This window comes from Rana temporaria, chromosome 3 (genome assembly GCF_905171775.1).
Source record: "Rana temporaria chromosome 3, aRanTem1.1, whole genome shotgun sequence".
In the NCBI taxonomy this organism is placed as follows: domain Eukaryota; kingdom Metazoa; phylum Chordata; class Amphibia; order Anura; family Ranidae; genus Rana; species Rana temporaria.
The window spans coordinates 212,650,612-212,668,593 of NC_053491.1; the positions used below are offsets into that span (position 1 = coordinate 212,650,612).

A 17,982-nucleotide genomic window follows, 5' to 3' on the forward strand; every position below is an offset into this window, starting at 1 on the left:
TTGCTGGAATGCTAATGTTCCCTTCGCATACCTAATGAACCCTCTTTTGTGTGCAGGTAAACAGCCCCCCTGTGAGGTGTAGGCTGATGGGGATTATGTGTGAGTGATAATTGTTTTAAAGGTTAATTGAATTCTATGTGCCTGGCCAGGAAATGTTAAGTGGGGTGAGGTGCCGAAGCGGCTAGAAACTGGCCAAGTGATTAATTCAAGGAGATGTCATTGTTTCAGGGGGTCTGTGTTGAAGCCCCCTACTGGGAAAAGGGGAGGGCGGAAACTGTCATTGTTCTTGTAACAGTTGTAACCAGATATAAGCAGGTGAAATATGCCAAATAAAGTCAGTCTACTTGACCCTTCAAACGTAGCACGTCTCGTTTCTTGGAAGGGCGTTCGATGGGATATACCGGCGGTACCTGCATATCGCAGCTTGCCAGGGAAAAGGACGTCTCCAACGGCTGAGACCCTCCCTACCAGTGGGTAGCCGTTACACTTCCATCATGCCGTCCTCAAGTTTTTCTGCAAAAAGGCAGGCTTCCATATAAACTGGTGGAGTCGGAGGCCTTTAGAAAATTTGTGGCCATTGGAACACCAAAATGGAACGTCACAGGAAGGAAATATTTTTCCCAGAAGGGCATCCCAGAGCTATATGGCCATGTTCAGCAGCAAGTGAAAGTATCTCTGGCACACAGTGTCGGTGCCAAGATACATCTGACCACAGACACGGGCAGGAAAGTTATATAACTTTTACTGCCCACTGAGTGAACCTTCTGACGGCCGTCAACCATGTAACCTGTGGCACCCATGTAGATTTGGTTTTACTGCCACAGATTGCATGCAGGCCTGCCTCTTCTTCTCCTCCTCCTTCTACTCCATCCTCCCTCTCCTCCTTGGCTGACTCCTCCTTTTCCGATTCTATCGTCTCTTCCGCTGTGCTGCCCAAGATCCCCAGAACCTATTCGACATGCCAGGTGAGACGTTGCCATGCTGTGCTGCGTCTGTTGTGCCTGGAAGACAAGAGCCCCACTGGTCCTGCACTCCTTTCAGCTTTGCGTTCACAGGCAGATCACTGGCTAACACCGCTCAATTTGAAAGTTGGTAAAGTGGTGTGCAACAACGGTGCCAATCTGCTGAGCACGCTGAAACAGGGTAAAATTACACATGTGAAATGCATGGCACACGTCCTGAACTTGGTCGTGCAGCGATTCGTTGCCAAATACCCTGGGGTCCAGCACTACTTGCGACAGGCCAGGAAAATCTTGGCCCATTTCAGAAGATCTTACACGGCCATGGCTTGCCTTGCTGACAATTAGCGGTGACACAACCTGCCCGTCAGATGTCTTATTTGTGACTGACCGACGCGATGGAACTCAACCTTGTATATGCTTGATAGGCTGCTCCAGCAGAAACGTGTAGTTAATGACTACCTGTACAAACTCTGTGGCAAGACAGGTTCTGGGGAGCTTATTTTTTTTGCACTGCGCCAGTGGCTGCTCATGCGCGACTCATGCAGACTTCTGTGGCCATTTGATGAGATCACCAAACTGGTCAGTCGCATCCAGGGTGCCATCAGTGACATCGTACCTTACGCCTGCTTTCTGGAGCGTGCATTGTGTTGTGTCATTGATCAAGCCATCGAGGAGCAGGAGCAGGAAGATGAGGAAGTCGCAATGCTGGATGAATTCCCAGGGGGGGGGCTACTCCACCTGAGACAAGTCAACAACGAGAGTCTGAAGAGGAGTCAGAGGAGGATAGCTTTAGCGTTCGCGAACCGCCCCGTCAGATGTTCGTCCATCACTAGTGACTGATTCTCAACCCCATTTGGCTTGAGTGATCAAGAGAGGTAATTAGCTTTATGACCCTTGCCTGTGTCTGTAGCTGGTCTGGTATTGGCCATCTCCTCTCCCATATTCAGGTGTCTCAAATCTGACCCTATAATGACCAACTGAAAAATGCATGCCTGCTCAGTCTCCTTATAAATTCAAAGCAGCCTATGGGGTGGCGCAGACAGGGGCAAGGCGCAGACACTATGGCTCTTTCCTGAGTGGCTCTGTCACGAGTGATGCGCAGTTTCACTATCGCAGTTTAACGAAGGCAGGATAACTAAAGCTGGATGCATATACAAGAACTCTGCTCCACTCTGAAAGACTACAAGCAAGCTAGCATTTGACATTTATTTTATATGAAGTCAATTTCTCACTCTCTATCCACTAACATACCCCTTCTCTTCCTTCTCACATCAGTAATTAGCCTTACTCCACCCCTCCTCTCACCCATACAGCATGCACATTTCACCCTAACTTCTACCCTCTCCCTACTACTCCATCCATTATCTCCTGTGTTTGCTGCACACACATGCTGACATAAACACCAGGGCCCTTAGACTCGTGCACTTCCCACTCCCATCTTAAATTCCTCACCCTCCTTCTTCTAATCCTGGTCCACCATTTTCCAACTTCAAACCACATACACAATACCCCTCCTCCTCTGGAAACCACCGCAATCCACTCAGTTTAATTTCTATCCCCCTGCTTACTCAAACCAGCCCCCCAATCTCATGTACCCTTTGGAATGCCTGATTCATCTTTAACCAAATGACATCTAGGCATGGCCTTTTCATCTCTCATGGCTTTACTCACATGACATACTCACCATAACTGAAACCTGGCTTAAAAATTTGGACTCTGCTTTTCCTCCTGCCCTCTTCCATGGTGGCCTTCATTGGACTCACTCCCACAGACCTATGGAACAGAAAGGAGGAGGAGTTGAATTCATTCTATCCCCACAAAGCACCTTACAAGTCCTTACTATCCCTTCCTCTCTTCTTTCAAAATGCCCTGTATTCATATGTGTTTTACCATTTCTCTGAAGTGCAGGATTTGAAGGTTGGGGGTCACCTTATTAGCTATTATTTGTTTCGGGTTATTTGATAGCCTGAGTTCCCTTTACGGTCCTTGGGTAATGAATAAAACAAGGAAGAAAGGCCATCTCAGATGCCTAACTTGAAACAAATAACATCCCCAAAACAGCCAGTACTGGCAAGATACAGAGAGTCATGGATATCACCTCTAGCTTTTCCACACACTTTTCTCACCAGGTCAGCTGAAAACATACGCCAATGGTCGTCAGCTTTTCCAGCTCAGCTGATTAAGCAAGAGAACCAAAGTCCACATTCCCATTGCCTTTGGGTCCATAAAATAAGTCTGTCTAAACACTAAACACTTTCAGCGATGGTCAGCGATGGTCAGCTCACACAGTGTCTGCATTACAGGCATTGCAGCAAAGCTTAACCTGTGTAGGACCGGCTAACCAGCTCACCTAAAATCTTCAGGCAAGTTGACTCACAAACAGTGAAGAAAAACAGCTCACATTGAAGGTGTTGTACCTAAATTATGCTTTGAATTGGCAGATTTCACTTACGGCTGCCAGAGGGGCAAGGCATGGCAAGAGCTTTGAGTTTGCCTGAGTGTGAAAAGGGAAAAGGTAAGCACTGTTTCTGCCGGTTCGAACCGGGGACCTTTCGCGTGTAAAGCGAACGTGATAACCACTACACTACAGAAACCCATTCTTGCGGACCTTCTGTGCCTTGCGGGGGAAAAAAAGGCTACCCTAAAGTACCATGGGTGAAAAGGGCTGCTGGAAGCCACATGGACTGTGGCAAAAAGCACAAGCGTGTGCACAGTGTTTCTGCCCGGTCTCGAACCGGGGACCTTTCGCGTGTTAGGCGAACGTGATAACCACTACACTACAGAAACCCATTCTTGCTCCTGTTCTGTGCCTTGCCAAACAAAAGTCTACGCTAAAGTACCAGGGGTGAAAAGGGCTGTTGAAAGCCACATGGACTGTGGCAAAATGCACCAGCGTGTGCACAGTGTTTCTGCCCGGTCTCGAACCGGGGACCTTTCGCGTGTGAGGCGAACGTGATAACCACTACACTACAGAAACCCATTCTTGCTGCTTTGCTGTGCCTAGCAAACCGAAAGTCTACGCTAAAGTACCATGGGTGAAAAGGGCTGCTGAAAGCGACTGTGGCAAAAAGCTCTCGCGTGTACACTGTGTTTCTGCCCGGTTTCGAACCGGGGACCTTTCGCGTGTAAAGCGAACGTGATAACCACTACACTACAGAAACCCATTCTTGCGGACCTTCTGTGCCTTGCGGGGGAAAAAAAGGCTACCCTAAAGTACCATGGGTGAAAAGGGCTGCTGGAAGCCACATGGACTGTGGCAAAAAGCACAAGCGTGTGCACAGTGTTTCTGCCCGGTCTCGAACCGGGGACCTTTCGCGTGTTAGGCGAACGTGATAACCACTACACTACAGAAACCCATTCTTGCTCCTGTTCTGTGCCTTGCCAAACAAAAGTCTACGCTAAAGTACCAGGGGTGAAAAGGGCTGTTGAAAGCCACATGGACTGTGGCAAAATGCACCAGCGTGTGCACAGTGTTTCTGCCCGGTCTCGAACCGGGGACCTTTCGCGTGTGAGGCGAACGTGATAACCACTACACTACAGAAACCCATTCTTGCTGCTTTGCTGTGCCTAGCAAACCGAAAGTCTACGCTAAAGTACCATGGGTGAAAAGGGCTGCTGAAAGCGACTGTGGCAAAAAGCTCTCGCGTGTACACTGTGTTTCTGCCCGGTTTCGAACCGGGGACCTTTCGCGTGTAAAGCGAACGTGATAACCACTACACTACAGAAACCCATTCTTGCGGACCTTCTGTGCCTTGCGGGGGAAAAAAAGGCTACCCTAAAGTACCATGGGTGAAAAGGGCTGCTGGAAGCCACATGGACTGTGGCAAAAAGCACAAGCGTGTGCACAGTGTTTCTGCCCGGTCTCGAACCGGGGACCTTTCGCGTGTTAGGCGAACGTGATAACCACTACACTACAGAAACCCATTCTTGCTCCTGTTCTGTGCCTTGCCAAACAAAAGTCTACGCTAAAGTACCAGGGGTGAAAAGGGCTGTTGAAAGCCACATGGACTGTGGCAAAATGCACCAGCGTGTGCACAGTGTTTCTGCCCGGTCTCGAACCGGGGACCTTTCGCGTGTAAAGCGAACGTGATAACCACTACACTACAGAAACCCATTCTTGCTGCTTTGCTGTGCCTAGCAAACCGAAAGTCTACGCTAAAGTACCATGGGTGAAAAGGGCTGCTGAAAGCGACTGTGGCAAAAAGCTCTCGCGTGTACACTGTGTTTCTGCCCGGTTTCGAACTGGGGACCTTTCGCGTGTAAAGCGAACGTGATAACCACTACACTACAGAAACCCATTCTTGCGGACCTTCTGTGCCTTGCGGGGGAAAAAAAGGCTACCCTAAAGTACCATGGGTGAAAAGGGCTGCTGGAAGCCACATGGACTGTGGCAAAAAGCACAAGCGTGTGCACAGTGTTTCTGCCCGGTCTCGAACCGGGGACCTTTCGCGTGTTAGGCGAACGTGATAACCACTACACTACAGAAACCCATTCTTGCTCCTGTTCTGTGCCTTGCCAAACAAAAGTCTACGCTAAAGTACCAGGGGTGAAAAGGGCTGTTGAAAGCCACATGGACTGTGGCAAAATGCACCAGCGTGTGCACAGTGTTTCTGCCCGGTCTCGAACCGGGGACCTTTCGCGTGTGAGGCGAACGTGATAACCACTACACTACAGAAACCCATTCTTGCTGCTTTGCTGTGCCTAGCAAACCGAAAGTCTACGCTAAAGTACCATGGGTGAAAAGGGCTGCTGAAAGCGACTGTGGCAAAAAGCTCTCGCGTGTACACTGTGTTTCTGCCCGGTTTCGAACCGGGGACCTTTCGCGTGTAAAGCGAACGTGATAACCACTACACTACAGAAACCCATTCTTGCGGACCTTCTGTGCCTTGCGGGGGAAAAAAAGGCTACCCTAAAGTACCATGGGTGAAAAGGGCTGCTGGAAGCCACATGGACTGTGGCAAAAAGCACAAGCGTGTGCACAGTGTTTCTGCCCGGTCTCGAACCGGGGACCTTTCGCGTGTTAGGCGAACGTGATAACCACTACACTACAGAAACCCATTCTTGCTCCTGTTCTGTGCCTTGCCAAACAAAAGTCTACGCTAAAGTACCAGGGGTGAAAAGGGCTGTTGAAAGCCACATGGACTGTGGCAAAATGCACAAGCGTGTGCACAGTGTTTCTGCCCGGTCTCGAACCGGGGACCTTTCGCGTGTGAGGCGAACGTGATAACCACTACACTACAGAAACCCATTCTTGCTGCTTTGCTGTGCCTAGCAAACCGAAAGTCTACGCTAAAGTACCATGGGTGAAAAGGGCTGCTGAAAGCGACTGTGGCAAAAAGCTCTCGCGTGTACACTGTGTTTCTGCCCGGTTTCGAACCGGGGACCTTTCGCGTGTAAAGCGAACGTGATAACCACTACACTACAGAAACCCATTCTTGCGGACCTTCTGTGCCTTGCGGGGGAAAAAAAGGCTACCCTAAAGTACCATGGGTGAAAAGGGCTGCTGGAAGCCACATGGACTGTGGCAAAAAGCACAAGCGTGTGCACAGTGTTTCTGCCCGGTCTCGAACCGGGGACCTTTCGCGTGTTAGGCGAACGTGATAACCACTACACTACAGAAACCCATTCTTGCTCCTGTTCTGTGCCTTGCCAAACAAAAGTCTACGCTAAAGTACCAGGGGTGAAAAGGGCTGTTGAAAGCCACATGGACTGTGGCAAAATGCACCAGCGTGTGCACAGTGTTTCTGCCCGGTCTCGAACCGGGGACCTTTCGCGTGTGAGGCGAACGTGATAACCACTACACTACAGAAACCCATTCTTGCTGCTTTGCTGTGCCTAGCAAACCGAAAGTCTACGCTAAAGTACCATGGGTGAAAAGGGCTGCTGAAAGCGACTGTGGCAAAAAGCTCTCGCGTGTACACTGTGTTTCTGCCCGGTTTCGAACCGGGGACCTTTCGCGTGTAAAGCGAACGTGATAACCACTACACTACAGAAACCCATTCTTGCGGACCTTCTGTGCCTTGCGGGGGAAAAAAAGGCTACCCTAAAGTACCATGGGTGAAAAGGGCTGCTGGAAGCCACATGGACTGTGGCAAAAAGCACAAGCGTGTGCACAGTGTTTCTGCCCGGTCTCGAACCGGGGACCTTTCGCGTGTTAGGCGAACGTGATAACCACTACACTACAGAAACCCATTCTTGCTCCTGTTCTGTGCCTTGCCAAACAAAAGTCTACGCTAAAGTACCAGGGGTGAAAAGGGCTGCTGAAAGCCACATGGACTGTGGCAAAAAGCACCAGCGTGTGCACAGTGTTTCTGCCCGGTCTCGAACCGGGGACCTTTCGCGTGTGAGGCGAACGTGATAACCACTACACTACAGAAACCCATTCTTGCTGCTTTGCTGTGCCTAGCAAACCGAAAGTCTACGCTAAAGTACCATGGGTGAAAAGGGCTGCTGAAAGCGACTGTGGCAAAAAGCTCTCGCGTGTACACTGTGTTTCTGCCCGGTTTCGAACCGGGGACCTTTCGCGTGTAAAGCGAACGTGATAACCACTACACTACAGAAACCCATTCTTGCGGACCTTCTGTGCCTTGCGGGGGAAAAAAAGGCTACCCTAAAGTACCATGGGTGAAAAGGGCTGCTGGAAGCCACATGGACTGTGGCAAAAAGCACAAGCGTGTGCACAGTGTTTCTGCCCGGTCTCGAACCGGGGACCTTTCGCGTGTTAGGCGAACGTGATAACCACTACACTACAGAAACCCATTCTTGCTCCTGTTCTGTGCCTTGCCAAACAAAAGTCTACGCTAAAGTACCAGGGGTGAAAAGGGCTGTTGAAAGCCACATGGACTGTGGCAAAATGCACCAGCGTGTGCACAGTGTTTCTGCCCGGTCTCGAACCGGGGACCTTTCGCGTGTGAGGCGAACGTGATAACCACTACACTACAGAAACCCATTCTTGCTGCTTTGCTGTGCCTAGCAAACCGAAAGTCTACGCTAAAGTACCATGGGTGAAAAGGGCTGCTGAAAGCGACTGTGGCAAAAAGCTCTCGCGTGTACACTGTGTTTCTGCCCGGTTTCGAACCGGGGACCTTTCGCGTGTAAAGCGAACGTGATAACCACTACACTACAGAAACCCATTCTTGCGGACCTTCTGTGCCTTGCGGGGGAAAAAAAGGCTACCCTAAAGTACCATGGGTGAAAAGGGCTGCTGGAAGCCACATGGACTGTGGCAAAAAGCACAAGCGTGTGCACAGTGTTTCTGCCCGGTCTCGAACCGGGGACCTTTCGCGTGTTAGGCGAACGTGATAACCACTACACTACAGAAACCCATTCTTGCTCCTGTTCTGTGCCTTGCCAAACAAAAGTCTACGCTAAAGTACCAGGGGTGAAAAGGGCTGTTGAAAGCCACATGGACTGTGGCAAAATGCACCAGCGTGTGCACAGTGTTTCTGCCCGGTCTCGAACCGGGGACCTTTCGCGTGTGAGGCGAACGTGATAACCACTACACTACAGAAACCCATTCTTGCTGCTTTGCTGTGCCTAGCAAACCGAAAGTCTACGCTAAAGTACCATGGGTGAAAAGGGCTGCTGAAAGCGACTGTGGCAAAAAGCTCTCGCGTGTACACTGTGTTTCTGCCCGGTTTCGAACCGGGGACCTTTCGCGTGTAAAGCGAACGTGATAACCACTACACTACAGAAACCCATTCTTGCGGACCTTCTGTGCCTTGCGGGGGAAAAAAAGGCTACCCTAAAGTACCATGGGTGAAAAGGGCTGCTGGAAGCCACATGGACTGTGGCAAAAAGCACAAGCGTGTGCACAGTGTTTCTGCCCGGTCTCGAACCGGGGACCTTTCGCGTGTTAGGCGAACGTGATAACCACTACACTACAGAAACCCATTCTTGCTCCTGTTCTGTGCCTTGCCAAACAAAAGTCTACGCTAAAGTACCAGGGGTGAAAAGGGCTGTTGAAAGCCACATGGACTGTGGCAAAATGCACCAGCGTGTGCACAGTGTTTCTGCCCGGTCTCGAACCGGGGACCTTTCGCGTGTGAGGCGAACGTGATAACCACTACACTACAGAAACCCATTCTTGCTGCTTTGCTGTGCCTAGCAAACCGAAAGTCTACGCTAAAGTACCATGGGTGAAAAGGGCTGCTGAAAGCGACTGTGGCAAAAAGCTCTCGCGTGTACACTGTGTTTCTGCCCGGTTTCGAACCGGGGACCTTTCGCGTGTAAAGCGAACGTGATAACCACTACACTACAGAAACCCATTCTTGCGGACCTTCTGTGCCTTGCGGGGGAAAAAAAGGCTACCCTAAAGTACCATGGGTGAAAAGGGCTGCTGGAAGCCACATGGACTGTGGCAAAAAGCACAAGCGTGTGCACAGTGTTTCTGCCCGGTCTCGAACCGGGGACCTTTCGCGTGTTAGGCGAACGTGATAACCACTACACTACAGAAACCCATTCTTGCTCCTGTTCTGTGCCTTGCCAAACAAAAGTCTACGCTAAAGTACCAGGGGTGAAAAGGGCTGTTGAAAGCCACATGGACTGTGGCAAAATGCACCAGCGTGTGCACAGTGTTTCTGCCCGGTCTCGAACCGGGGACCTTTCGCGTGTGAGGCGAACGTGATAACCACTACACTACAGAAACCCATTCTTGCTGCTTTGCTGTGCCTAGCAAACCGAAAGTCTACGCTAAAGTACCATGGGTGAAAAGGGCTGCTGAAAGCGACTGTGGCAAAAAGCTCTCGCGTGTACACAGTGTTTCTGCCCGGTTTCGAACCGGGGACCTTTCGCGTGTTAGGCGAACGTGATAACCACTACACTACAGAAACCCATTCTTGCGGACCTTCTGTGCCTTGCGGGGGAAAAAAAGGCTACCCTAAAGTACCATGGGTGAAAAGGGCTGCTGGAAGCCACATGGACTGTGGCAAAAAGCACAAGCGTGTGCACAGTGTTTCTGCCCGGTCTCGAACCGGGGACCTTTCGCGTGTGAGGCGAACGTGATAACCACTACACTACAGAAACCCATTCTTGCTCCTGTTCTGTGCCTTGCCAAACAAAAGTCTACGCTAAAGTACCAGGGGTGAAAAGGGCTGTTGAAAGCCACATGGACTGTGGCAAAATGCACCAGCGTGTGCACAGTGTTTCTGCCCGGTCTCGAACCGGGGACCTTTCGCGTGTGAGGCGAACGTGATAACCACTACACTACAGAAACCCATTCTTGCTGCTTTGCTGTGCCTAGCAAACCGAAAGTCTACGCTAAAGTACCATGGGTGAAAAGGGCTGCTGAAAGCGACTGTGGCAAAAAGCTCTCGCGTGTACACTGTGTTTCTGCCCGGTTTCGAACCGGGGACCTTTCGCGTGTAAAGCGAACGTGATAACCACTACACTACAGAAACCCATTCTTGCGGACCGTCTGTGCCTTGCGGGGGAAAAAAAGGCTACCCTAAAGTACCATGGGTGAAAAGGGCTGCTGGAAGCCACATGGACTGTGGCAAAAAGCACAAGCGTGTGCACAGTGTTTCTGCCCGGTCTCGAACCGGGGACCTTTCGCGTGTTAGGCGAACGTGATAACCACTACACTACAGAAACCCATTCTTGCTCCTGTTCTGTGCCTTGCCAAACAAAAGTCTACGCTAAAGTACCAGGGGTGAAAAGGGCTGTTGAAAGCCACATGGACTGTGGCAAAATGCACCAGCGTGTGCACAGTGTTTCTGCCCGGTCTCGAACCGGGGACCTTTCGCGTGTGAGGCGAACGTGATAACCACTACACTACAGAAACCCATTCTTGCTGCTTTGCTGTGCCTAGCAAACCGAAAGTCTACGCTAAAGTACCATGGGTGAAAAGGGCTGCTGAAAGCGACTGTGGCAAAAAGCTCTCGCGTGTACACTGTGTTTCTGCCCGGTTTCGAACCGGGGACCTTTCGCGTGTAAAGCGAACGTGATAACCACTACACTACAGAAACCCATTCTTGCGGACCTTCTGTGCCTTGCGGGGGAAAAAAAGGCTACCCTAAAGTACCATGGGTGAAAAGGGCTGCTGGAAGCCACATGGACTGTGGCAAAAAGCACAAGCGTGTGCACAGTGTTTCTGCCCGGTCTCGAACCGGGGACCTTTCGCGTGTTAGGCGAACGTGATAACCACTACACTACAGAAACCCATTCTTGCTCCTGTTCTGTGCCTTGCCAAACAAAAGTCTACGCTAAAGTACCAGGGGTGAAAAGGGCTGTTGAAAGCCACATGGACTGTGGCAAAATGCACCAGCGTGTGCACAGTGTTTCTGCCCGGTCTCGAACCGGGGACCTTTCGCGTGTGAGGCGAACGTGATAACCACTACACTACAGAAACCCATTCTTGCTGCTTTGCTGTGCCTAGCAAACCGAAAGTCTACGCTAAAGTACCATGGGTGAAAAGGGCTGCTGAAAGCGACTGTGGCAAAAAGCTCTCGCGTGTACACTGTGTTTCTGCCCGGTTTCGAACCGGGGACCTTTCGCGTGTAAAGCGAACGTGATAACCACTACACTACAGAAACCCATTCTTGCGGACCTTCTGTGCCTTGCGGGGGAAAAAAAGGCTACCCTAAAGTACCATGGGTGAAAAGGGCTGCTGGAAGCCACATGGACTGTGGCAAAAAGCACAAGCGTGTGCACAGTGTTTCTGCCCGGTCTCGAACCGGGGACCTTTCGCGTGTTAGGCGAACGTGATAACCACTACACTACAGAAACCCATTCTTGCTCCTGTTCTGTGCCTTGCCAAACAAAAGTCTACGCTAAAGTACCAGGGGTGAAAAGGGCTGTTGAAAGCCACATGGACTGTGGCAAAATGCACCAGCGTGTGCATAGTGTTTCTGCCCGGTCTCGAACCGGGGACCTTTCGCGTGTGAGGCGAACGTGATAACCACTACACTACAGAAACCCATTCTTGCTGCTTTGCTGTGCCTAGCAAACCGAAAGTCTACGCTAAAGTACCATGGGTGAAAAGGGCTGCTGAAAGCGACTGTGGCAAAAAGCTCTCGCGTGTACACTGTGTTTCTGCCCGGTTTCGAACCGGGGACCTTTCGCGTGTAAAGCGAACGTGATAACCACTACACTACAGAAACCCATTCTTGCGGACCTTCTGTGCCTTGCGGGGGAAAAAAAGGCTACCCTAAAGTACCATGGGTGAAAAGGGCTGCTGGAAGCCACATGGACTGTGGCAAAAAGCACAAGCGTGTGCACAGTGTTTCTGCCCGGTCTCGAACCGGGGACCTTTCGCGTGTTAGGCGAACGTGATAACCACTACACTACAGAAACCCATTCTTGCTCCTGTTCTGTGCCTTGCCAAACAAAAGTCTACGCTAAAGTACCATGGGTGAAAAGGGCTGTTGAAAGCCACATGGACTGTGGCAAAATGCACCAGCGTGTGCACAGTGTTTCTGCCCGGTCTCGAACCGGGGACCTTTCGCGTGTGAGGCGAACGTGATAACCACTACACTACAGAAACCCATTCTTGCTGCTTTGCTGTGCCTTGCAAACCGAAAGTCTACGCTAAAGTACCATGGGTGAAAAGGGCTGCTGAAAGCGACTGTGGCAAAAAGCTCTCGCGTGTACACTGTGTTTCTGCCCGGTTTCGAACCGGGGACCTTTCGCGTGTAAAGCGAACGTGATAACCACTACACTACAGAAACCCATTCTTGCGGACCTTCTGTGCCTTGCGGGGGAAAAAAAGGCTACCCTAAAGTACCATGGGTGAAAAGGGCTGCTGGAAGCCACATGGACTGTGGCAAAAAGCACCAGCGTGTGCACAGTGTTTCTGCCCGGTCTCGAACCGGGGACCTTTCGCGTGTTAGGCGAACGTGATAACCACTACACTACAGAAACCCATTCTTGCTCCTGTTCTGTGCCTTGCCAAACAAAAGTCTACGCTAAAGTACCAGGGGTGAAAAGGGCTGTTGAAAGCCACATGGACTGTGGCAAAATGCACCAGCGTGTGCACAGTGTTTCTGCCCGGTCTCGAACCGGGGACCTTTCGCGTGTGAGGCGAACGTGATAACCACTACACTACAGAAACCCATTCTTGCTGCTTTGCTGTGCCTAGCAAACCGAAAGTCTACGCTAAAGTACCATGGGTGAAAAGGGCTGCTGAAAGCGACTGTGGCAAAAAGCTCTCGCGTGTACACTGTGTTTCTGCCCGGTTTCGAACCGGGGACCTTTCGCGTGTAAAGCGAACGTGATAACCACTACACTACAGAAACCCATTCTTGCGGACCTTCTGTGCCTTGCGGGGGAAAAAAAGGCTACCCTAAAGTACCATGGGTGAAAAGGGCTGCTGGAAGCCACATGGACTGTGGCAAAAAGCACAAGCGTGTGCACAGTGTTTCTGCCCGGTCTCGAACCGGGGACCTTTCGCGTGTTAGGCGAACGTGATAACCACTACACTACAGAAACCCATTCTTGCTCCTGTTCTGTGCCTTGCCAAACAAAAGTCTACGCTAAAGTACCAGGGGTGAAAAGGGCTGTTGAAAGCCACATGGACTGTGGCAAAATGCACCAGCGTGTGCACAGTGTTTCTGCCCGGTCTCGAACCGGGGACCTTTCGCGTGTGAGGCGAACGTGATAACCACTACACTACAGAAACCCATTCTTGCTGCTTTGCTGTGCCTAGCAAACCGAAAGTCTACGCTAAAGTACCATGGGTGAAAAGGGCTGCTGAAAGCGACTGTGGCAAAAAGCTCTCGCGTGTACACTGTGTTTCTGCCCGGTTTCGAACCGGGGACCTTTCGCGTGTAAAGCGAACGTGATAACCACTACACTACAGAAACCCATTCTTGCGGCCCTTCTGTGCCTTGCGGGGGAAAAAAAGGCTACCCTAAAGTACCATGGGTGAAAAGGGCTGCTGGAAGCCACATGGACTGTGGCAAAAAGCACAAGCGTGTGCACAGTGTTTCTGCCCGGTCTCGAACCGGGGACCTTTCGCGTGTTAGGCGAACGTGATAACCACTACACTACAGAAACCCATTCTTGCTCCTGTTCTGTGCCTTGCCAAACAAAAGTCTACGCTAAAGTACCAGGGGTGAAAAGGGCTGTTGAAAGCCACATGGACTGTGGCAAAATGCACCAGCGTGTGCACAGTGTTTCTGCCCGGTCTCGAACCGGGGACCTTTCGCGTGTGAGGCGAACGTGATAACCACTACACTACAGAAACCCATTCTTGCTGCTTTGCTGTGCCTAGCAAACCGAAAGTCTACGCTAAAGTACCATGGGTGAAAAGGGCTGCTGAAAGCGACTGTGGCAAAAAGCTCTCGCGTGTACACTGTGTTTCTGCCCGGTTTCGAACCGGGGACCTTTCGCGTGTAAAGCGAACGTGATAACCACTACACTACAGAAACCCATTCTTGCGGACCTTCTGTGCCTTGCGGGGGAAAAAAAGGCTACCCTAAAGTACCATGGGTGAAAAGGGCTGCTGGAAGCCACATGGACTGTGGCAAAAAGCACAAGCGTGTGCACAGTGTTTCTGCCCGGTCTCGAACCGGGGACCTTTCGCGTGTTAGGCGAACGTGATAACCACTACACTACAGAAACCCATTCTTGCTCCTGTTCTGTGCCTTGCCAAACAAAAGTCTACGCTAAAGTACCAGGGGTGAAAAGGGCTGTTGAAAGCCACATGGACTGTGGCAAAATGCACCAGCGTGTGCACAGTGTTTCTGCCCGGTCTCGAACCGGGGACCTTTCGCGTGTGAGGCGAACGTGATAACCACTACACTACAGAAACCCATTCTTGCTGCTTTGCTGTGCCTAGCAAACCGAAAGTCTACGCTAAAGTACCATGGGTGAAAAGGGCTGCTGAAAGCGACTGTGGCAAAAAGCTCTCGCGTGTACACTGTGTTTCTGCCCGGTTTCGAACCGGGGACCTTTCGCGTGTAAAGCGAACGTGATAACCACTACACTACAGAAACCCATTCTTGCGGACCTTCTGTGCCTTGCGGGGGAAAAAAAGGCTACCCTAAAGTACCATGGGTGAAAAGGGCTGCTGGAAGCCACATGGACTGTGGCAAAAAGCACAAGCGTGTGCACAGTGTTTCTGCCCGGTCTCGAACCGGGGACCTTTCGCGTGTTAGGCGAACGTGATAACCACTACACTACAGAAACCCATTCTTGCTCCTGTTCTGTGCCTTGCCAAACAAAAGTCTACGCTAAAGTACCAGGGGTGAAAAGGGCTGTTGAAAGCCACATGGACTGTGGCAAAATGCACCAGCGTGTGCACAGTGTTTCTGCCCGGTCTCGAACCGGGGACCTTTCGCGTGTGAGGCGAACGTGATAACCACTACACTACAGAAACCCATTCTTGCTGCTTTGCTGTGCCTAGCAAACCGAAAGTCTACGCTAAAGTACCATGGGTGAAAAGGGCTGCTGAAAGCGACTGTGGCAAAAAGCTCTCGCGTGTACACTGTGTTTCTGCCCGGTTTCGAACCGGGGACCTTTCGCGTGTAAAGCGAACGTGATAACCACTACACTACAGAAACCCATTCTTGCGGACCTTCTGTGCCTTGCGGGGGAAAAAAAGGCTACCCTAAAGTACCAGGGGTGAAAAGGGCTGCTGGAAGCCACATGGACTGTGGCAAAAAGCACAAGCGTGTGCACAGTGTTTCTGCCCGGTCTCGAACCGGGGACCTTTCGCGTGTTAGGCGAACGTGATAACCACTACACTACAGAAACCCATTCTTGCTCCTGTTCTGTGCCTTGCCAAACAAAAGTCTACGCTAAAGTACCAGGGGTGAAAAGGGCTGTTGAAAGCCACATGGACTGTGGCAAAATGCACCAGCGTGTGCACAGTGTTTCTGCCCGGTCTCGAACCGGGGACCTTTCGCGTGTGAGGCGAACGTGATAACCACTACACTACAGAAACCCATTCTTGCTGCTTTGCTGTGCCTAGCAAACCGAAAGTCTACGCTAAAGTACCATGGGTGAAAAGGGCTGCTGAAAGCGACTGTGGCAAAAAGCTCTCGCGTGTACACCGTGTTTCTGCCCGGTTTCGAACCGGGGACCTTTCGCGTGTAAAGCGAACGTGATAACCACTACACTACAGAAACCCATTCTTGCGGACCTTCTGTGCCTTGCGGGGGAAAAAAAGGCTACCCTAAAGTACCATGGGTGAAAAGGGCTGCTGGAAGCCACATGGACTGTGGCAAAAAGCACAAGCGTGTGCACAGTGTTTCTGCCCGGTCTCGAACCGGGGACCTTTCGCGTGTTAGGCGAACGTGATAACCACTACACTACAGAAACCCATTCTTGCTCCTGTTCTGTGCCTTGCCAAACAAAAGTCTACGCTAAAGTACCAGGGGTGAAAAGGGCTGTTGAAAGCCACATGGACTGTGGCAAAATGCACCAGCGTGTGCACAGTGTTTCTGCCCGGTCTCGAACCGGGGACCTTTCGCGTGTGAGGCGAACGTGATAACCACTACACTACAGAAACCCATTCTTGCTGCTTTGCTGTGCCTAGCAAACCGAAAGTCTACGCTAAAGTACCATGGGTGAAAAGGGCTGCTGAAAGCGACTGTGGCAAAAAGCTCTCGCGTGTACACTGTGTTTCTGCCCGGTTTCGAACCGGGGACCTTTCGCGTGTAAAGCGAACGTGATAACCACTACACTACAGAAACCCATTCTTGCGGCCCTTCTGTGCCTTGCGGGGGAAAAAAAGGCTACCCTAAAGTACCATGGGTGAAAAGGGCTGCTGGAAGCCACATGGACTGTGGCAAAAAGCACAAGCGTGTGCACAGTGTTTCTGCCCGGTCTCGAACCGGGGACCTTTCGCGTGTTAGGCGAACGTGATAACCACTACACTACAGAAACCCATTCTTGCTCCTGTTCTGTGCCTTGCCAAACAAAAGTCTACGCTAAAGTACCAGGGGTGAAAAGGGCTGTTGAAAGCCACATGGACTGTGGCAAAATGCACCAGCGTGTGCACAGTGTTTCTGCCCGGTCTCGAACCGGGGACCTTTCGCGTGTGAGGCGAACGTGATAACCACTACACTACAGAAACCCATTCTTGCTGCTTTGCTGTGCCTAGCAAACCGAAAGTCTACGCTAAAGTACCATGGGTGAAAAGGGCTGCTGAAAGCGACTGTGGCAAAAAGCTCTCGCGTGTACACTGTGTTTCTGCCCGGTTTCGAACCGGGGACCTTTCGCGTGTAAAGCGAACGTGATAACCACTACACTACAGAAACCCATTCTTGCGGACCTTCTGTGCCTTGCGGGGGAAAAAAAGGCTACCCTAAAGTACCATGGGTGAAAAGGGCTGCTGGAAGCCACATGGACTGTGGCAAAAAGCACAAGCGTGTGCACAGTGTTTCTGCCCGGTCTCGAACCGGGGACCTTTCGCGTGTTAGGCGAACGTGATAACCACTACACTACAGAAACCCATTCTTGCTCCTGTTCTGTGCCTTGCCAAACAAAAGTCTACGCTAAAGTACCAGGGGTGAAAAGGGCTGTTGAAAGCCACATGGACTGTGGCAAAATGCACCAGCGTGTGCACAGTGTTTCTGCCCGGTCTCAAACCGGGGACCTTTCGCGTGTGAGGCGAACGTGATAACCACTACACTACAGAAACCCATTCTTGCTGCTTTGCTGTGCCTAGCAAACCGAAAGTCTACGCTAAAGTACCATGGGTGAAAAGGGCTGCTGAAAGCGACTGTGGCAAAAAGCTCTCGCGTGTACACTGTGTTTCTGCCCGGTTTCGAACCGGGGACCTTTCGCGTGTAAAGCGAACGTGATAACCACTACACTACAGAAACCCATTCTTGCGGACCTTCTGTGCCTTGCGGGGGAAAAAAAGGCTACCCTAAAGTACCATGGGTGAAAAGGGCTGCTGGAAGCCACATGGACTGTGGCAAAAAGCACAAGCGTGTGCACAGTGTTTCTGCCCGGTCTCGAACCGGGGACCTTTCGCGTGTTAGGCGAACGTGATAACCACTACACTACAGAAACCCATTCTTGCTCCTGTTCTGTGCCTTGCCAAACAAAAGTCTACGCTAAAGTACCAGGG

General features: G+C 51.2%; 77 non-coding genes across 77 annotated transcripts; all 77 read right to left on the reverse strand.

Annotated features, from left to right (window-relative positions):
• Positions 1-3,485: 3,485 nt before the first annotated feature.
• Positions 3,486-3,556, reverse strand: TRNAV-UAC. Its single transcript has one exon. It is a non-coding gene; the product is annotated as a tRNA-Val (tRNA).
• Positions 3,557-3,676: 120 nt separating this feature from the next.
• Positions 3,677-3,749, reverse strand: TRNAV-AAC. The gene has a single exon. It is a non-coding gene; the product is annotated as a tRNA-Val (tRNA).
• Positions 3,750-3,866: 117 nt separating this feature from the next.
• TRNAV-CAC lies at positions 3,867-3,939 on the reverse strand. Its single transcript has one exon. It is a non-coding gene; the product is annotated as a tRNA-Val (tRNA).
• A 111-nt stretch (positions 3,940-4,050) lies between these two features.
• Positions 4,051-4,123, reverse strand: TRNAV-UAC. Its single transcript has one exon. It is a non-coding gene; the product is annotated as a tRNA-Val (tRNA).
• Positions 4,124-4,243: 120 nt separating this feature from the next.
• TRNAV-AAC lies at positions 4,244-4,316 on the reverse strand. Its single transcript has one exon. It is a non-coding gene; the product is annotated as a tRNA-Val (tRNA).
• Positions 4,317-4,433: 117 nt separating this feature from the next.
• TRNAV-CAC lies at positions 4,434-4,506 on the reverse strand. Its single transcript has one exon. It is a non-coding gene; the product is annotated as a tRNA-Val (tRNA).
• Positions 4,507-4,617: 111 nt separating this feature from the next.
• On the reverse strand, positions 4,618-4,690 carry TRNAV-UAC. Its single transcript has one exon. It is a non-coding gene; the product is annotated as a tRNA-Val (tRNA).
• A 120-nt stretch (positions 4,691-4,810) lies between these two features.
• TRNAV-AAC lies at positions 4,811-4,883 on the reverse strand. The gene has a single exon. It is a non-coding gene; the product is annotated as a tRNA-Val (tRNA).
• Positions 4,884-5,000: 117 nt separating this feature from the next.
• Positions 5,001-5,073, reverse strand: TRNAV-UAC. The gene has a single exon. It is a non-coding gene; the product is annotated as a tRNA-Val (tRNA).
• A 111-nt stretch (positions 5,074-5,184) lies between these two features.
• Positions 5,185-5,257, reverse strand: TRNAV-UAC. The gene has a single exon. It is a non-coding gene; the product is annotated as a tRNA-Val (tRNA).
• A 120-nt stretch (positions 5,258-5,377) lies between these two features.
• TRNAV-AAC lies at positions 5,378-5,450 on the reverse strand. The gene has a single exon. It is a non-coding gene; the product is annotated as a tRNA-Val (tRNA).
• Positions 5,451-5,567: 117 nt separating this feature from the next.
• Positions 5,568-5,640, reverse strand: TRNAV-CAC. The gene has a single exon. It is a non-coding gene; the product is annotated as a tRNA-Val (tRNA).
• Positions 5,641-5,751: 111 nt separating this feature from the next.
• Positions 5,752-5,824, reverse strand: TRNAV-UAC. The gene has a single exon. It is a non-coding gene; the product is annotated as a tRNA-Val (tRNA).
• A 120-nt stretch (positions 5,825-5,944) lies between these two features.
• TRNAV-AAC lies at positions 5,945-6,017 on the reverse strand. Its single transcript has one exon. It is a non-coding gene; the product is annotated as a tRNA-Val (tRNA).
• Positions 6,018-6,134: 117 nt separating this feature from the next.
• TRNAV-CAC lies at positions 6,135-6,207 on the reverse strand. The gene has a single exon. It is a non-coding gene; the product is annotated as a tRNA-Val (tRNA).
• Positions 6,208-6,318: 111 nt separating this feature from the next.
• Positions 6,319-6,391, reverse strand: TRNAV-UAC. The gene has a single exon. It is a non-coding gene; the product is annotated as a tRNA-Val (tRNA).
• Positions 6,392-6,511: 120 nt separating this feature from the next.
• On the reverse strand, positions 6,512-6,584 carry TRNAV-AAC. The gene has a single exon. It is a non-coding gene; the product is annotated as a tRNA-Val (tRNA).
• A 117-nt stretch (positions 6,585-6,701) lies between these two features.
• On the reverse strand, positions 6,702-6,774 carry TRNAV-CAC. Its single transcript has one exon. It is a non-coding gene; the product is annotated as a tRNA-Val (tRNA).
• Positions 6,775-6,885: 111 nt separating this feature from the next.
• Positions 6,886-6,958, reverse strand: TRNAV-UAC. The gene has a single exon. It is a non-coding gene; the product is annotated as a tRNA-Val (tRNA).
• A 120-nt stretch (positions 6,959-7,078) lies between these two features.
• Positions 7,079-7,151, reverse strand: TRNAV-AAC. Its single transcript has one exon. It is a non-coding gene; the product is annotated as a tRNA-Val (tRNA).
• Positions 7,152-7,268: 117 nt separating this feature from the next.
• Positions 7,269-7,341, reverse strand: TRNAV-CAC. Its single transcript has one exon. It is a non-coding gene; the product is annotated as a tRNA-Val (tRNA).
• Positions 7,342-7,452: 111 nt separating this feature from the next.
• Positions 7,453-7,525, reverse strand: TRNAV-UAC. The gene has a single exon. It is a non-coding gene; the product is annotated as a tRNA-Val (tRNA).
• A 120-nt stretch (positions 7,526-7,645) lies between these two features.
• Positions 7,646-7,718, reverse strand: TRNAV-AAC. Its single transcript has one exon. It is a non-coding gene; the product is annotated as a tRNA-Val (tRNA).
• A 117-nt stretch (positions 7,719-7,835) lies between these two features.
• On the reverse strand, positions 7,836-7,908 carry TRNAV-CAC. Its single transcript has one exon. It is a non-coding gene; the product is annotated as a tRNA-Val (tRNA).
• A 111-nt stretch (positions 7,909-8,019) lies between these two features.
• TRNAV-UAC lies at positions 8,020-8,092 on the reverse strand. Its single transcript has one exon. It is a non-coding gene; the product is annotated as a tRNA-Val (tRNA).
• A 120-nt stretch (positions 8,093-8,212) lies between these two features.
• Positions 8,213-8,285, reverse strand: TRNAV-AAC. Its single transcript has one exon. It is a non-coding gene; the product is annotated as a tRNA-Val (tRNA).
• Positions 8,286-8,402: 117 nt separating this feature from the next.
• TRNAV-CAC lies at positions 8,403-8,475 on the reverse strand. The gene has a single exon. It is a non-coding gene; the product is annotated as a tRNA-Val (tRNA).
• A 111-nt stretch (positions 8,476-8,586) lies between these two features.
• On the reverse strand, positions 8,587-8,659 carry TRNAV-UAC. Its single transcript has one exon. It is a non-coding gene; the product is annotated as a tRNA-Val (tRNA).
• A 120-nt stretch (positions 8,660-8,779) lies between these two features.
• On the reverse strand, positions 8,780-8,852 carry TRNAV-AAC. Its single transcript has one exon. It is a non-coding gene; the product is annotated as a tRNA-Val (tRNA).
• Positions 8,853-8,969: 117 nt separating this feature from the next.
• TRNAV-CAC lies at positions 8,970-9,042 on the reverse strand. Its single transcript has one exon. It is a non-coding gene; the product is annotated as a tRNA-Val (tRNA).
• A 111-nt stretch (positions 9,043-9,153) lies between these two features.
• Positions 9,154-9,226, reverse strand: TRNAV-UAC. Its single transcript has one exon. It is a non-coding gene; the product is annotated as a tRNA-Val (tRNA).
• Positions 9,227-9,346: 120 nt separating this feature from the next.
• Positions 9,347-9,419, reverse strand: TRNAV-AAC. Its single transcript has one exon. It is a non-coding gene; the product is annotated as a tRNA-Val (tRNA).
• A 117-nt stretch (positions 9,420-9,536) lies between these two features.
• On the reverse strand, positions 9,537-9,609 carry TRNAV-CAC. The gene has a single exon. It is a non-coding gene; the product is annotated as a tRNA-Val (tRNA).
• Positions 9,610-9,720: 111 nt separating this feature from the next.
• Positions 9,721-9,793, reverse strand: TRNAV-AAC. The gene has a single exon. It is a non-coding gene; the product is annotated as a tRNA-Val (tRNA).
• Positions 9,794-9,913: 120 nt separating this feature from the next.
• On the reverse strand, positions 9,914-9,986 carry TRNAV-CAC. Its single transcript has one exon. It is a non-coding gene; the product is annotated as a tRNA-Val (tRNA).
• A 117-nt stretch (positions 9,987-10,103) lies between these two features.
• TRNAV-CAC lies at positions 10,104-10,176 on the reverse strand. Its single transcript has one exon. It is a non-coding gene; the product is annotated as a tRNA-Val (tRNA).
• A 111-nt stretch (positions 10,177-10,287) lies between these two features.
• On the reverse strand, positions 10,288-10,360 carry TRNAV-UAC. The gene has a single exon. It is a non-coding gene; the product is annotated as a tRNA-Val (tRNA).
• A 120-nt stretch (positions 10,361-10,480) lies between these two features.
• Positions 10,481-10,553, reverse strand: TRNAV-AAC. The gene has a single exon. It is a non-coding gene; the product is annotated as a tRNA-Val (tRNA).
• Positions 10,554-10,670: 117 nt separating this feature from the next.
• Positions 10,671-10,743, reverse strand: TRNAV-CAC. Its single transcript has one exon. It is a non-coding gene; the product is annotated as a tRNA-Val (tRNA).
• Positions 10,744-10,854: 111 nt separating this feature from the next.
• TRNAV-UAC lies at positions 10,855-10,927 on the reverse strand. The gene has a single exon. It is a non-coding gene; the product is annotated as a tRNA-Val (tRNA).
• Positions 10,928-11,047: 120 nt separating this feature from the next.
• On the reverse strand, positions 11,048-11,120 carry TRNAV-AAC. Its single transcript has one exon. It is a non-coding gene; the product is annotated as a tRNA-Val (tRNA).
• Positions 11,121-11,237: 117 nt separating this feature from the next.
• TRNAV-CAC lies at positions 11,238-11,310 on the reverse strand. Its single transcript has one exon. It is a non-coding gene; the product is annotated as a tRNA-Val (tRNA).
• A 111-nt stretch (positions 11,311-11,421) lies between these two features.
• TRNAV-UAC lies at positions 11,422-11,494 on the reverse strand. Its single transcript has one exon. It is a non-coding gene; the product is annotated as a tRNA-Val (tRNA).
• Positions 11,495-11,614: 120 nt separating this feature from the next.
• TRNAV-AAC lies at positions 11,615-11,687 on the reverse strand. Its single transcript has one exon. It is a non-coding gene; the product is annotated as a tRNA-Val (tRNA).
• A 117-nt stretch (positions 11,688-11,804) lies between these two features.
• Positions 11,805-11,877, reverse strand: TRNAV-CAC. The gene has a single exon. It is a non-coding gene; the product is annotated as a tRNA-Val (tRNA).
• Positions 11,878-11,988: 111 nt separating this feature from the next.
• On the reverse strand, positions 11,989-12,061 carry TRNAV-UAC. Its single transcript has one exon. It is a non-coding gene; the product is annotated as a tRNA-Val (tRNA).
• Positions 12,062-12,181: 120 nt separating this feature from the next.
• TRNAV-AAC lies at positions 12,182-12,254 on the reverse strand. Its single transcript has one exon. It is a non-coding gene; the product is annotated as a tRNA-Val (tRNA).
• A 117-nt stretch (positions 12,255-12,371) lies between these two features.
• Positions 12,372-12,444, reverse strand: TRNAV-CAC. Its single transcript has one exon. It is a non-coding gene; the product is annotated as a tRNA-Val (tRNA).
• A 111-nt stretch (positions 12,445-12,555) lies between these two features.
• TRNAV-UAC lies at positions 12,556-12,628 on the reverse strand. Its single transcript has one exon. It is a non-coding gene; the product is annotated as a tRNA-Val (tRNA).
• A 120-nt stretch (positions 12,629-12,748) lies between these two features.
• On the reverse strand, positions 12,749-12,821 carry TRNAV-AAC. Its single transcript has one exon. It is a non-coding gene; the product is annotated as a tRNA-Val (tRNA).
• A 117-nt stretch (positions 12,822-12,938) lies between these two features.
• Positions 12,939-13,011, reverse strand: TRNAV-CAC. Its single transcript has one exon. It is a non-coding gene; the product is annotated as a tRNA-Val (tRNA).
• Positions 13,012-13,122: 111 nt separating this feature from the next.
• On the reverse strand, positions 13,123-13,195 carry TRNAV-UAC. The gene has a single exon. It is a non-coding gene; the product is annotated as a tRNA-Val (tRNA).
• A 120-nt stretch (positions 13,196-13,315) lies between these two features.
• On the reverse strand, positions 13,316-13,388 carry TRNAV-AAC. Its single transcript has one exon. It is a non-coding gene; the product is annotated as a tRNA-Val (tRNA).
• A 117-nt stretch (positions 13,389-13,505) lies between these two features.
• Positions 13,506-13,578, reverse strand: TRNAV-CAC. Its single transcript has one exon. It is a non-coding gene; the product is annotated as a tRNA-Val (tRNA).
• A 111-nt stretch (positions 13,579-13,689) lies between these two features.
• Positions 13,690-13,762, reverse strand: TRNAV-UAC. The gene has a single exon. It is a non-coding gene; the product is annotated as a tRNA-Val (tRNA).
• A 120-nt stretch (positions 13,763-13,882) lies between these two features.
• On the reverse strand, positions 13,883-13,955 carry TRNAV-AAC. Its single transcript has one exon. It is a non-coding gene; the product is annotated as a tRNA-Val (tRNA).
• A 117-nt stretch (positions 13,956-14,072) lies between these two features.
• Positions 14,073-14,145, reverse strand: TRNAV-CAC. The gene has a single exon. It is a non-coding gene; the product is annotated as a tRNA-Val (tRNA).
• A 111-nt stretch (positions 14,146-14,256) lies between these two features.
• Positions 14,257-14,329, reverse strand: TRNAV-UAC. The gene has a single exon. It is a non-coding gene; the product is annotated as a tRNA-Val (tRNA).
• A 120-nt stretch (positions 14,330-14,449) lies between these two features.
• Positions 14,450-14,522, reverse strand: TRNAV-AAC. Its single transcript has one exon. It is a non-coding gene; the product is annotated as a tRNA-Val (tRNA).
• A 117-nt stretch (positions 14,523-14,639) lies between these two features.
• Positions 14,640-14,712, reverse strand: TRNAV-CAC. The gene has a single exon. It is a non-coding gene; the product is annotated as a tRNA-Val (tRNA).
• A 111-nt stretch (positions 14,713-14,823) lies between these two features.
• TRNAV-UAC lies at positions 14,824-14,896 on the reverse strand. Its single transcript has one exon. It is a non-coding gene; the product is annotated as a tRNA-Val (tRNA).
• A 120-nt stretch (positions 14,897-15,016) lies between these two features.
• On the reverse strand, positions 15,017-15,089 carry TRNAV-AAC. The gene has a single exon. It is a non-coding gene; the product is annotated as a tRNA-Val (tRNA).
• A 117-nt stretch (positions 15,090-15,206) lies between these two features.
• Positions 15,207-15,279, reverse strand: TRNAV-CAC. Its single transcript has one exon. It is a non-coding gene; the product is annotated as a tRNA-Val (tRNA).
• A 111-nt stretch (positions 15,280-15,390) lies between these two features.
• On the reverse strand, positions 15,391-15,463 carry TRNAV-UAC. Its single transcript has one exon. It is a non-coding gene; the product is annotated as a tRNA-Val (tRNA).
• A 120-nt stretch (positions 15,464-15,583) lies between these two features.
• On the reverse strand, positions 15,584-15,656 carry TRNAV-AAC. Its single transcript has one exon. It is a non-coding gene; the product is annotated as a tRNA-Val (tRNA).
• A 117-nt stretch (positions 15,657-15,773) lies between these two features.
• On the reverse strand, positions 15,774-15,846 carry TRNAV-CAC. The gene has a single exon. It is a non-coding gene; the product is annotated as a tRNA-Val (tRNA).
• Positions 15,847-15,957: 111 nt separating this feature from the next.
• Positions 15,958-16,030, reverse strand: TRNAV-UAC. Its single transcript has one exon. It is a non-coding gene; the product is annotated as a tRNA-Val (tRNA).
• Positions 16,031-16,150: 120 nt separating this feature from the next.
• On the reverse strand, positions 16,151-16,223 carry TRNAV-AAC. The gene has a single exon. It is a non-coding gene; the product is annotated as a tRNA-Val (tRNA).
• Positions 16,224-16,340: 117 nt separating this feature from the next.
• TRNAV-CAC lies at positions 16,341-16,413 on the reverse strand. The gene has a single exon. It is a non-coding gene; the product is annotated as a tRNA-Val (tRNA).
• Positions 16,414-16,524: 111 nt separating this feature from the next.
• Positions 16,525-16,597, reverse strand: TRNAV-UAC. Its single transcript has one exon. It is a non-coding gene; the product is annotated as a tRNA-Val (tRNA).
• Positions 16,598-16,717: 120 nt separating this feature from the next.
• On the reverse strand, positions 16,718-16,790 carry TRNAV-AAC. Its single transcript has one exon. It is a non-coding gene; the product is annotated as a tRNA-Val (tRNA).
• Positions 16,791-16,907: 117 nt separating this feature from the next.
• On the reverse strand, positions 16,908-16,980 carry TRNAV-CAC. The gene has a single exon. It is a non-coding gene; the product is annotated as a tRNA-Val (tRNA).
• A 111-nt stretch (positions 16,981-17,091) lies between these two features.
• Positions 17,092-17,164, reverse strand: TRNAV-UAC. The gene has a single exon. It is a non-coding gene; the product is annotated as a tRNA-Val (tRNA).
• A 120-nt stretch (positions 17,165-17,284) lies between these two features.
• On the reverse strand, positions 17,285-17,357 carry TRNAV-AAC. Its single transcript has one exon. It is a non-coding gene; the product is annotated as a tRNA-Val (tRNA).
• Positions 17,358-17,474: 117 nt separating this feature from the next.
• On the reverse strand, positions 17,475-17,547 carry TRNAV-CAC. Its single transcript has one exon. It is a non-coding gene; the product is annotated as a tRNA-Val (tRNA).
• Positions 17,548-17,658: 111 nt separating this feature from the next.
• TRNAV-UAC lies at positions 17,659-17,731 on the reverse strand. Its single transcript has one exon. It is a non-coding gene; the product is annotated as a tRNA-Val (tRNA).
• A 120-nt stretch (positions 17,732-17,851) lies between these two features.
• Positions 17,852-17,924, reverse strand: TRNAV-AAC. Its single transcript has one exon. It is a non-coding gene; the product is annotated as a tRNA-Val (tRNA).
• Positions 17,925-17,982: the final 58 nt, after the last annotated feature.